Consider the following 11,286-nt stretch of genomic DNA (forward strand, 5'->3'; position numbering starts at 1 on the left):
ACTTAACTACAGAATCAATCCATTAAGCTCAATGTATGAATATCAGTGTTCCCACAAAAACGGACATATGTTTATTACACACTGCAGTGTATACACACTAGGTTAATATAATTGTAAGAGAAAGATTGTAATTGTAAGAGAAACGCGTAGGGCCAGCACTTTCCACAGCAGTAGAGGAGACACGCCGAGCATCCGAGCAGAGAGGGATTCTCTAGGAGCTGCGGCGGCAATTCCCTGCATTGAAGGTGACGAACTCTCGCGAGAGCCAAGCCGCGTCATACCACGCCGCGTCACGTGATGCGGAAGTGATCGTGGAGACGAGAAGGACTGGTAATCGGCGCCTCAGTACACGAGTGTGAGAGACTCGTAAATCACTCTCTACTGCTTGATACTTACTTAAAAAAGGTTTTACACATATACTGTCCCTTCCTTTATTACCTCCCCACCCTCCCCCCCCCCTCCCTCCTCCTCCACCCCCCCCTCTTGTGAGATCCACCCATAGAGACGGGCTGCTTCCAGAGACCCCCTGTGACTACTGTAGCCAGCTGCTGTGTCCCTGTGGAAGAAATCCCAGAGATCCAGAGGCCAAGAAGAAGAGCTGCAGTAGCTGTGTTCGTGAGTCCCATAGAGGATTACAGGCTTTAAAACTACTTACCTGAGTAAGCGCATCTCTTACCATCATATAGTCTGTGTAATACTTGATATACTGCCCTATGATTCCTTTTTTGTGTTTCTTCTTTCCCTGTCTGATTTGCGCCTAGGTCACTCTTCTACACATATATATATATATATATATATATATATATATATATATATATATATATATATACACAGTGTTCGACAAACCTATACATTTGCACGCCCCGGGCGAGTGGATTTAACATCGTGGCGAGCTCCTATTGGCCCAAGCAGCACACATGTGGTACTAGGTGGCAAGTAGATTTTTTGTTGGGCGAGTAGATTTTTGGGTGATTTGTCGAACACTGTATATATATATATATATATATGTGTGTGTGTGTGTGTGTGTGTGTGTGTATGTGTGTGTGTGTGTGTGTGTGTGTGTGTGTGTGTGTGTGTGTGTGTATAAACACACACACATATATATATATATACACACACACACACACACACACATATATATATACACATATATATATACACATATATATATACACATGTAGCGGTCATGTAAAATGCCTACAGTCATCTCTCCTGCTGGCAGCAAGGCCTGGTAAGTGTGGGCATGCCAGCAGTAATCATGGAGGTTTTCCCTCACACCCTGGTGAGGTGTCCTGTGTAGCTATGGGAGTGGTCACAGACTCTGACTCCCTGGTTGGTGATGTCAGAGTTGTGTCAGCCCCCAGAGTACATAAGACACAGCACTGTGACTAACAGTTAGTTCTTGCAAGGTGTTTGCAGCGTTCCCGTTCTATCAGGAGTAGAGATATTGCCGAGTTCAGAGAATAGTTAACAGTTATGTTATAGTAGCTGATTTAGGAGTCTGTGTCCAGGGACCTGGCACAGAGCAGTGAATCCCTGATCTAGGAGACATACCTACCAAAGGGAAGCGGCTGGAAAATGATTGGCTAAGTACACCCCAATGTGGAGGGCAGCTATGCCCACCAGTACAATAAAGATGGAGCTGATCAGAAAGACCCCTGTGTGTGAGAGTATGATTACACAGGAGGTTGCATCACTGAGGAGTTCCTCACCATGACCATCCCCTTGCGGACGCAGGGACCCTGATGAGGTGGAGGCGCTGCACTGGAACTAGGTGAGACTCAGCACACTACCTCAGCTGCCTGTCTGGACGGGTCCTCCCCACACACCATCATGCGGGAGACTCAGGAGTCCTGTTGCCAACAGGTGCACCACCCGACACTACCACACTGTAATGGGGACCGGTTAGACCACAGGGGCCAATGTGAGATTGGGTGGGTCAGGCCGGGCCAGAAACACCGTTACACACATATATATATATACACACATATATACAGTGTTCGACAATTATATACATTTACACGCCCGGGGCGTGTGGATTTAACCCCCGGGCGAGTAAATATTGGCCCAAGCAGCACACTTGTGTTTTTAAAATTTCCCTGCTCGCGCTGCTGTTTTTCCCGCGCACGCGCTGCTGTTTTTCCCGCGCTTGTGCTGGAGAAAAAAAAAAGCCGCAGGCGGGTTCATGTTGTTGGGGGAGATTACCCTGCCTCCGGCTCTCTGAGAAGTGCCTTCGCTCCTCCTGCGCCTCTCAGCAATACTTTCCCTCCTCAGCGCTTCCACTCCTCCCCCTTCCGGCAGCCAGCTCCTTCCACGCCTGTCTGCCTCAGGCCCCTGCAGGGCCATCTGTCACCCCCCCTCCCTCCCATCGGGCCATCCGCCCCTCCCAACCATCGGGCCATCCGCCCCCCCTCGCATCGGGCCATCCGCCACCCCCTCCCATCGGGCCATCCACCATCCCCCCCCTTACCCCAATCTCTCCCGGCCTCCGTGACCCCCCCTCACCCCAATCTCTCCTGGCCTCCGTGACCCCACCCCCCCTCCTCACCCCACGCAGCGTCGGTGTGCTGCCTCTGTGGACAGTCTGCCGATCTGTCACACAAGCACTCAGCTGTTAAGGAAACCCAGAGCCCTGCTCTTCTCCTGCTCTGATGGCCAGCTCAGCTGTTAGCAGGGGAAATCCCCTAACCGGAGCCTCTCCCTGCTCTAAGCAGGGGAAATCCCCTAACCGGAGCCTCTCCCTGCTCTAAGCAGGGGAAATCCCCTAACCGGAGCCTCTCCCTGCTCTAAGCAGGGGACATCCCCTACCGGCCCTTCTCCATTCTATCAGCGTCATCTCCCTGTGTCACCCTCTCCTTCTCCCTGTGTCACCCTCTCCTTCTCCCTGTGCACCCCCCTGCCGTGCGGAGGCCCCACTGCTGCCATGTGCGACCCCCTGCCTTGCGGGTGAGTGTTTGTGTGTGTGAGTGACAGACTGTGTGTGTGTGTTTCTCTGAGTGAGAGTGAGTGTCTGTGTGTCTGTGCGTGTGTCACCTTCTCTCCCTCTCCCTGTGTCTCCCTCTCCCTGTCACCCTCTCCCTGTGTTACCCTCTCCCTGTGTCACCATCTCCCTCTCCTTGTGTTACCCTCTCCCTCTCCCTGTGTTACCCTCTCCCTGTGTCACCCTCTCCCTGTGTTACCCTCTCCCTGTGTCACCCTCTCCCTGTGTCACCCTCTCCCTGTGTCACCCTCTCCCTTTCCCTGTGTCACCCTCCCTCTCCCTGTGTCACCCTCCCTCTCCCTGTGTCACCCTCCCTCTCCGTCACCCTCTCAGTGTGTCACCCTCTCCTCTCCCTGTGTCACCCTCTCCTCTCCCTGTGTCACCCTCTCCTCTCCCTGTGTCACCTCTCCTCTCCCTGTGTCACCCTCTCCTCTCCCTGTGTCACCCTCTCCTCTCCCTGTGTCACCCTCTCCTTCTCCCTGTGTCACCCTCTCCTCTCCCTGTGTCACCATCCCTCTCCCTGTGTCACCCTCTCCCTGTGTCACCCTCCCTCTCCCTGTGTGACCCTCCCTCTCCCTGTGTCACCCTCCCTCTCCCAGTGTCACCCTCCCTCTCCATCACCCTCTCCCTGTGTCACCCTCTCCTCTCCCTGTCACCCTCTCCTCTCCCTGTGTCACCCTCTCCTTCTCCCTGTGTCACCCTCTCCTTCTCCCTGTGTCACCCTCTCCTTCTCCCTGTGTCACCCTCCCTCTCCCTGTGTCATCCTCCCTCTCCCTGTGTCACCCTCCCTCTCCATGTGTCACCCTCTCCCTCTCTCACCCCCTCCCTGTGTCACCCTGTCCCGCTCCCTGTGTCACCTTCCCTCTCCCTCTCCGTGTCACCCTCTCCCTGTGTCACCCACCCTCTCCGTCTCCCTGTGTCTCTCTCCCACTATTTAAACGATACCTAAGAGAAAAAAAGAAAGAAAAAGCGCCCGATCCTTGTGTAAAATCAGATAATAAAGGGTTTTAATTTGCCATGAACAGACGATTGTCAAATAAATCAAGCAATTTATGGGACAAGCCCATGTACCACGCCGACGACCAGATATCACAGCTGTCCTCCGTCTGCATACAGATACTGCCGCTGTAAATCAGCTCTGCTGTGGGATGTGCTGCCAGTAAAACCTTTCTCTTTCACCTCAGTTGGAATAGTAGGTACTTCTGGCTGCATTCAATCTTCCACCGATCGTATTGCAGGATACTCCTGGACTGACGTCTCTGCTCTGGAGCCTGGGCTGTTCGGCCACCATAGTTCCTGTACCACGTGACCCTACGCGTTTCATCCGTCTCAGCGGATTTCATCAGGGGATAAACACTGACTGAGCTGACTGACTATTTAAAGTGGTCCAATCCAATAAAATATGTAAATATCAGTCAACTCAAATCAATTACATTTATATAGAGATAATCTGTGCTAGGTATTTGGCCAAATGGCAGAACTGTGTCACCCTCCCTCTCCCTGTGTCACCCTCCCTCTCCCTGTGTCACCCTCACTCTCCCTGTGTCACTCTCTCCCTGTGTCACCCTCCCTCTCCCTGTGTCACCCTCTCCCTGTGTCACCGTCTCCCTGTGTCACCCTCTCCTTGTGTCACCCTCTCCGTGTCACCCTCTCCCTGTGTCACCCTCCCTCTCCCTGTGTCACCCTCCCTCTCCCTGTGTCACCCTCCCTCTCCCTGTGTCACCCTCCCTCTCCGTCACCCTCTCAGTGTGTCACCCTCTCCTCTCCCTGTGTCACCCTCTCCTCTCCGTGTCACCCTCCCTCTCCCTGTGTCACCCTCCCTCTCCCTGTGTCACCCTCCCTCTCCCTGTGTCACCCTCCCTCTCCGTCACCCTCTCAGTGTGTCACCCTCTCCTCTCCCTGTGTCACCCTCTCCTCTCCCTGTGTCACCCTCTCCTCTCCCTGTGTCACCTCTCCTCTCCCTGTGTCACCCTCTCCTCTCCCTGTGTCACCCTCTCCTCTCCCTGTGTCACCCTCTCCTTCTCCCTGTGTCACCCTCTCCTTCTCCCTGTGCACCCCCCCTGCCGTGCGGAGGCCCCACTGCTGCCTTGCGGGTGAGTGTTTGTGTGTGTGAGTGACAGACTGTGTGTGTGTGTGTGTGTGTGTGTGTGTGTGTGTGTGTGTGTGTGTGTGTGTGTGTGTGTGTGTGTGTGTGTGTGTGTGTGTGTGTGTGTTTGTCTGAGTGAGAGTGAGTGTCTGTGTGTCTGTGCGTGTGTCACCTTCTCTCCCTCTCCCTGTGTCTCCCTCTCCCTGTCACCCTCTCCCTGTGTTACCCTCTCCCTGTGTCACCATCTACCTCTCCCTGTGTTACCCTCTCCCTCTCCCTGTGTCACCCTCTCCCTGTGTCACCCTCTCCCTCTCCCTGTGTCACCCTCTCCCTGTGTCACCCTCTCCCTGTGTCACCATCTCCCTTTCCCTGTGTCACCCTCCCCCTCCCTGTGTCACCCTCCCTCTCCCTGTGTCACCCTCCCTCTCCCTGTGTCGCCCTCCCTCTCCCTGTGTCACCCTCTCCCTGTGTCACCCTCCCTCTCCCTGTGTCACCCTCTTTCTCTGTGTCAACCTCTCCCTGTGTCACCCTCTCCCTGTGTCACCATCCCTCTCCCTGTGTCACCCTCCCTCTCCCTGTGTGACCCTCCCTCTCCCTGTGTCACCCTCCCTCTCCCTGTGTCACCCTCCCTCTCCCTGTGTCACCCTCCCTCTCCCAGTGTCACCCTCCCTCTCCCAGTGTCACCCTCCCTCTCCATCACCCTCTCCCTGTGTCACCCTCTCCTCTCCCTGTGTCACCCTCTCCTCTCCCTGTGTCACCCTCTCCTCTCCCTGTGTCACCTCTCCTCTCCCTGTGTCACCCTCTCCTCTCCCTGTGTCACCCTCTCCTCTCCGTGTCACCCTCTCCTTCTCCGTGTCATCCTCTCCTTCTCCCTGTGTCACCCTCCCTCTCCCTGTGTCACCCTCCCTCTCCATGTGTCACCCTCTCCCTCTCTCACCCCCTCCCTGTGTCACCCTGTCCCGCTCCCTGTGTCACCTTCCCTCTCCCTCTCCGTGTCACCCTCTCCCTGTGTCACCCACCCTCTCCGTCTCCCTGTGTCAGCCCCTCCCTGTGTCAACCTCTCCCTGTGTCACCCTCTCCCTGTGTCACCCTCTCCCTGTGTCACCCTCTCCCTGTGTCGCCCTATCCCACTCTCTGTCGCCCTCTCCCTCTCTCTGTCGCCCTCTCCCTCTCTCTGTCACCCTCTCCCTCTCCCTGTCACCCTCTCCCTCTCTCTGTCACCCTCTCCTTCTCTGTCGCACTCTTCTTCGCTCTCTCTGTCGCATTCTCTTCTTTGCTCTCTCTGTCGTACTCTCTTCTTCGCTCTCTCTGTCGCACTCTCTTCTTCGCTCTCTGTCGCACTCTTCTTCGCGCTCTCTGTCGCACTCTCTCTTTGTCTCTCATTCTCTCAGTGTGTGTGTGTCTCATTCTCTCTCTTTCTCTGTGTGTCTCTCTTTCTCTTTCTTTCTCTGTGTGTCTCTCTTTCTCTGTGTCTCTCTCTTTCTCTGTGTCTCTCTTCGTGTGTGTGTGTGTGTGTGTGTGTGTGTGTGTGTGTGTGTGTGTGTGTGTGTGTGTGTGTGTGTGTGTGTGTGTGTGTGTGTGTGTGTGTGTGTGTGTGCCGCTCTTTGTGTGTGTGTGTGTCTGTCTGTCTGTCTCTTTCTGTGAAGCGCCAACGTCAAGACACTGGTTAAGGGGTTCAGGAACCTAGTCATTAACATCTGGCTTTTATTTCTAGATCCGACATTGACACACACACACACACACCTAATTGTAGTATAATGTAATACAATAAATACATTTGTCAAAAACGAATGTTGTTCTGACTAGGAATTTATTAAATGTATTTTATTTATATATTTTATTTTAAAGCGGGGTTGGGGGCAGGACTAGGGGTGGGGTTGGGGGTGGGACTAGGGGCAGGGCTGGGGGCGGGACTACTGCGGAGTTGGGGGCGGGACTGGGCAGCTTTAATCTTGGGCTTTAATCTTGGGCTCACCAACCTCCCAACGATACCTAAGAGAAAAAAAAGAAAGAAAAAGCGCCCGATCCTTGTGTAAAATCAGATAATAAAGGGTTTTAATTTGCCATGAACAGACGATTGTCAAATAAATCAAGCAATTTATGGGACAAGCCCATGTACCACGCCGACGACCAGATATCACAGCTGTCCTCCGTCTGCATACAGATACTGCCGCTGTAAATCAGCTCTGCTGTGGGATGTGCTGCCAGTAAAACCTTTCTCTTTCACCTCAGTTGGAATAGTAGGTACTTCTGGCTGCATTCAATCTTCCACCGATCGTATTGCAGGATACTCCTGGACTGACGTCTCTGCTCTGGAGCCTGGGCTGTTCGGCCACCATAGTTCCTGTACCACGTGACCCTACGCGTTTCATCCGTCTCAGCGGATTTCATCAGGGGATAAACACTGACTGAGCTGACTGACTATTTAAAGTGGTCCAATCCAATAAAATATGTAAATATCAGTCAACTCAAATCAATTACATTTATATAGAGATAATCTGTGCTAGGTATTTGGCCAAATGGCAGAACTGTGTCACCCTCCCTCTCCCTGTGTCACCCTCCCTCTCCCTGTCACCCTCACTCTCCCTGTGTCACCCTCTCCCTGTGTCACCCTCCCTCTCCCTGTGTCACCCTCTCCCTGTGTCACCGTCTCCCTGTGTCACCCTCTCCTTGTGTCACCCTCTCCGTGTCACCCTCTCCCTGTGTCACCCTCCCTCTCCCTGTGTCACCCTCCCTCTCCCTGTGTCACCCTCCCTCTCCCTGTGTCACCCTCCCTCTCCCTGTGTCACCCTCCCTCTCCGTCACCCTCTCAGTGTGTCACCCTCTCCTCTCCCTGTGTCACCCTCTCCTCTCCCTGTGTCACCCTCCCTCTCCCTGTGTCACCCTCCCTCTCCCTGTGTCACCCTCCCTCTCCCTGTGTCACCCTCCCTCTCCGTCACCCTCTCAGTGTGTCACCCTCTCCTCTCCCTGTGTCACCCTCTCCTCTCCCTGTGTCACCCTCTCCTCTCCCTGTGTCACCTCTCCTCTCCCTGTGTCACCCTCTCCTCTCCCTGTGTCACCCTCTCCTCTCCCTGTGTCACCCTCTCCTTCTCCCTGTGTCACCCTCTCCTTCTCCCTGTGCACCCCCCCTGCCGTGCGGAGGCCCCACTGCTGCCTTGCGGGTGAGTGTTTGTGTGTGTGAGTGACAGACTGTGTGTGTGTGTGTGTGTGTGTGTGTGTGTGTGTGTGTGTGTGTGTGTGTGTGTGTGTGTGTGTGTGTGTGTGTGTGTGTGTGTGTGTGTGTGTGTGTGTGTTTGTCTGAGTGAGAGTGAGTGTCTGTGTGTCTGTGCGTGTGTCACCTTCTCTCCCTCTCCCTGTGTCTCCCTCTCCCTGTGTCTCCCTCTCCCTGTCACCCTCTCCCTGTGTTACCCTCTCCCTGTGTCACCATCTCCCTCTCCCTGTGTTACCCTCTCCCTCTCCCTGTGTCACCCTCTCCCTGTGTCACCCTCTCCCTCTCCCTGTGTCACCCTCTCCCTGTGTCACCCTCTCCCTGTGTCACCATCTCCCTTTCCCTGTGTCACCCTCCCCCTCCCTGTGTCACCCTCCCTCTCCCTGTGTCACCCTCCCTCTCCCTGTGTCGCCCTCCCTCTCCCTGTGTCACCCTCTCCCTGTGTCACCCTCCCTCTCCCTGTGTCACCCTCTTTCTCTGTGTCAACCTCTCCCTGTGTCACCCTCTCCCTGTGTCACCATCCCTCTCCCTGTGTCACCCTCCCTCTCCCTGTGTCACCCTCCCTCTCCCTGTGTGACCCTCCCTCTCCCTGTGTCACCCTCCCTCTCCCTGTGTCACCCTCCCTCTCCCTGTGTCACCCTCCCTCTCCCAGTGTCACCCTCCCTCTCCCAGTGTCACCCTCCCTCTCCATCACCCTCTCCCTGTGTCACCCTCTCCTCTCCCTGTGTCACCCTCTCCTCTCCCTGTGTCACCCTCTCCTCTCCCTGTGTCACCTCTCCTCTCCCTGTGTCACCCTCTCCTCTCCGTGTCACCCTCTCCTTCTCCGTGTCATCCTCTCCTTCTCCCTGTGTCACCCTCCCTCTCCCTGTGTCACCCTCCCTCTCCATGTGTCACCCTCTCCCTCTCTCACCCCCTCCCTGTGTCACCCTGTCCCGCTCCCTGTGTCACCTTCCCTCTCCCTCTCCGTGTCACCCTCTCCCTGTGTCACCCACCCTCTCCGTCTCCCTGTGTCAGCCCCTCCCTGTGTCAACCTCTCCCTGTGTCACCCTCTCCCTGTGTCACCCTCTCCCTGTGTCACCCTCTCCCTGTGTCACCCTCTCCCTGTGTCGCCCTCTCCCACTCTCTGTCGCCCTCTCCCTCTCTCTGTCGCCCTCTCCCTCTCTCTGTCACCCTCTCCCTCTCCCTGTCACCCTCTCCCTCTCTCTGTCACCCTCTCCTTCTCTGTCGCACTCTTCTTCGCTCTCTCTGTCGCATTCTCTTCTTTGCTCTCTCTGTCGCACTCTCTTCTTCGCTCTCTCTGTCGCACTCTCTTCTTCGCTCTCTGTCGCACTCTTCTTCGCGCTCTCTGTCGCACTCTCTCTTTGTCTCTCATTCTCTCAGTGTGTGTGTGTCTCATTCTCTCTCTTTCTCTGTGTGTCTCTCTTTCTCTTTCTTTCTCTGTGTGTCTCTCTTTCTCTGTGTCTCTCTTTCTCTGTGTCTCTCTTCGTGTGTGTGTGTGTGTGTGTGTGTGTGTGTGTGTGTGTGTGTGTGTGTGTGTGTGTGTGTGTGTGTGTGTGTGTGTGTGTGTGTGTGTGCGTGTGTGTGCCGCTCTTTGTGTGTGTGTGTGTGTCTGTCTGTCTGTCTCTCTGTCTGTCTCTTTCTGTGAAGCGCCAACGTCAAGACACTGGTTAAGGGGTTCAGGAACCTAGTCATTCACATCTGGCTTTTATTTCTAGATCCGACATTGACACACACACACACACACACACACACCTAATTGTAGTATAATGTAATACAATAAATACATTTGTCAAAAACGAATGTTGTTCTGACTAGGAATTTATTAGATGTATTTTATTTATATATTTTATTTTAAAGCGGGGTTGGGGGCAGGACTAGGGGTGGGGTTGGGGGTGGGACTAGGGGCAGGGCTGGGGGCGGGACTACTGCGGAGTTGGGGGCGGGACTGGGCAGCTTTAATCTTGGGCTTTAATCTTGGGCTCACCAACCTCCCAACGATACCTAAGAGAAAAAAAAGAAAGAAAAAGCGCCCGATCCTTGTGTAAAATCAGATAATAAAGGGTTTTAATTTGCCATGAACAGACGATTGTCAAATAAATCAAGCAATTTATGGGACAAGCCCATGTACCACGCCGACGACCAGATATCACAGCTGTCCTCCGTCTGCATACAGATACTGCCGCTGTAAATCAGCTCTGCTGTGGGATGTGCTGCCAGTAAAACCTTTCTCTTTCACCTCAGTTGGAATAGTAGGTACTTCTGGCTGCATTCAATCTTCCACCGATCGTATTGCAGGATACTCCTGGACTGACGTCTCTGCTCTGGAGCATGGGTTGTTCGGCCACCATAGTTCCTGTACCATGTGACCCTACGCGTTTCATCCGTCTCAGCGGATTTCATCAGGGGATAAACACTGACTGAGCTGACTGACTATTTAAAGTGGTCCAATCCAATAAAATATGTAAATATCAGTCAACTCAAATCAATTACATTTATATAGAGATCATCTGTGCTAGGTATTTGGCCAAATGGCAGAACTCAAAAAAGGATATATATATATATATATAATCTACATTTTGTAGATAGCAAATTTGACATAATATTTAAAAATACAATAAAATTGAACAAATGTTATAAACAACATGTATTATCAAAATCACGAGTTCTAACTATACATTAATGTTAATTGCTATGACTAAAAAATCAAACAATCAATTAAGTCAATCAATTAATAAAATCATACCATATTATGTAAGATTGATTAGCATTGAATGTATTATTAAAGTTTTAATTATCATATATAAAAATGACAATGGAAGGGATGAATGATGATGGTTAGTGATCTATATTTCATACCTAGATCAAATAAAGAAAGAAGAATTCATTAGTGGAGATGTATAGATTATGTATTTATTATTTAGATGAATTGATAAATTTTACCACTCATAACCAGTCATCAATTGCAGACGATCATGATACTGGAGAAAGAATCCAATCGGCTCAATTTGAGCA

This window comes from Ascaphus truei, chromosome 3, assembly GCF_040206685.1.
Source record: "Ascaphus truei isolate aAscTru1 chromosome 3, aAscTru1.hap1, whole genome shotgun sequence".
Taxonomy (NCBI): domain Eukaryota; kingdom Metazoa; phylum Chordata; class Amphibia; order Anura; family Ascaphidae; genus Ascaphus; species Ascaphus truei.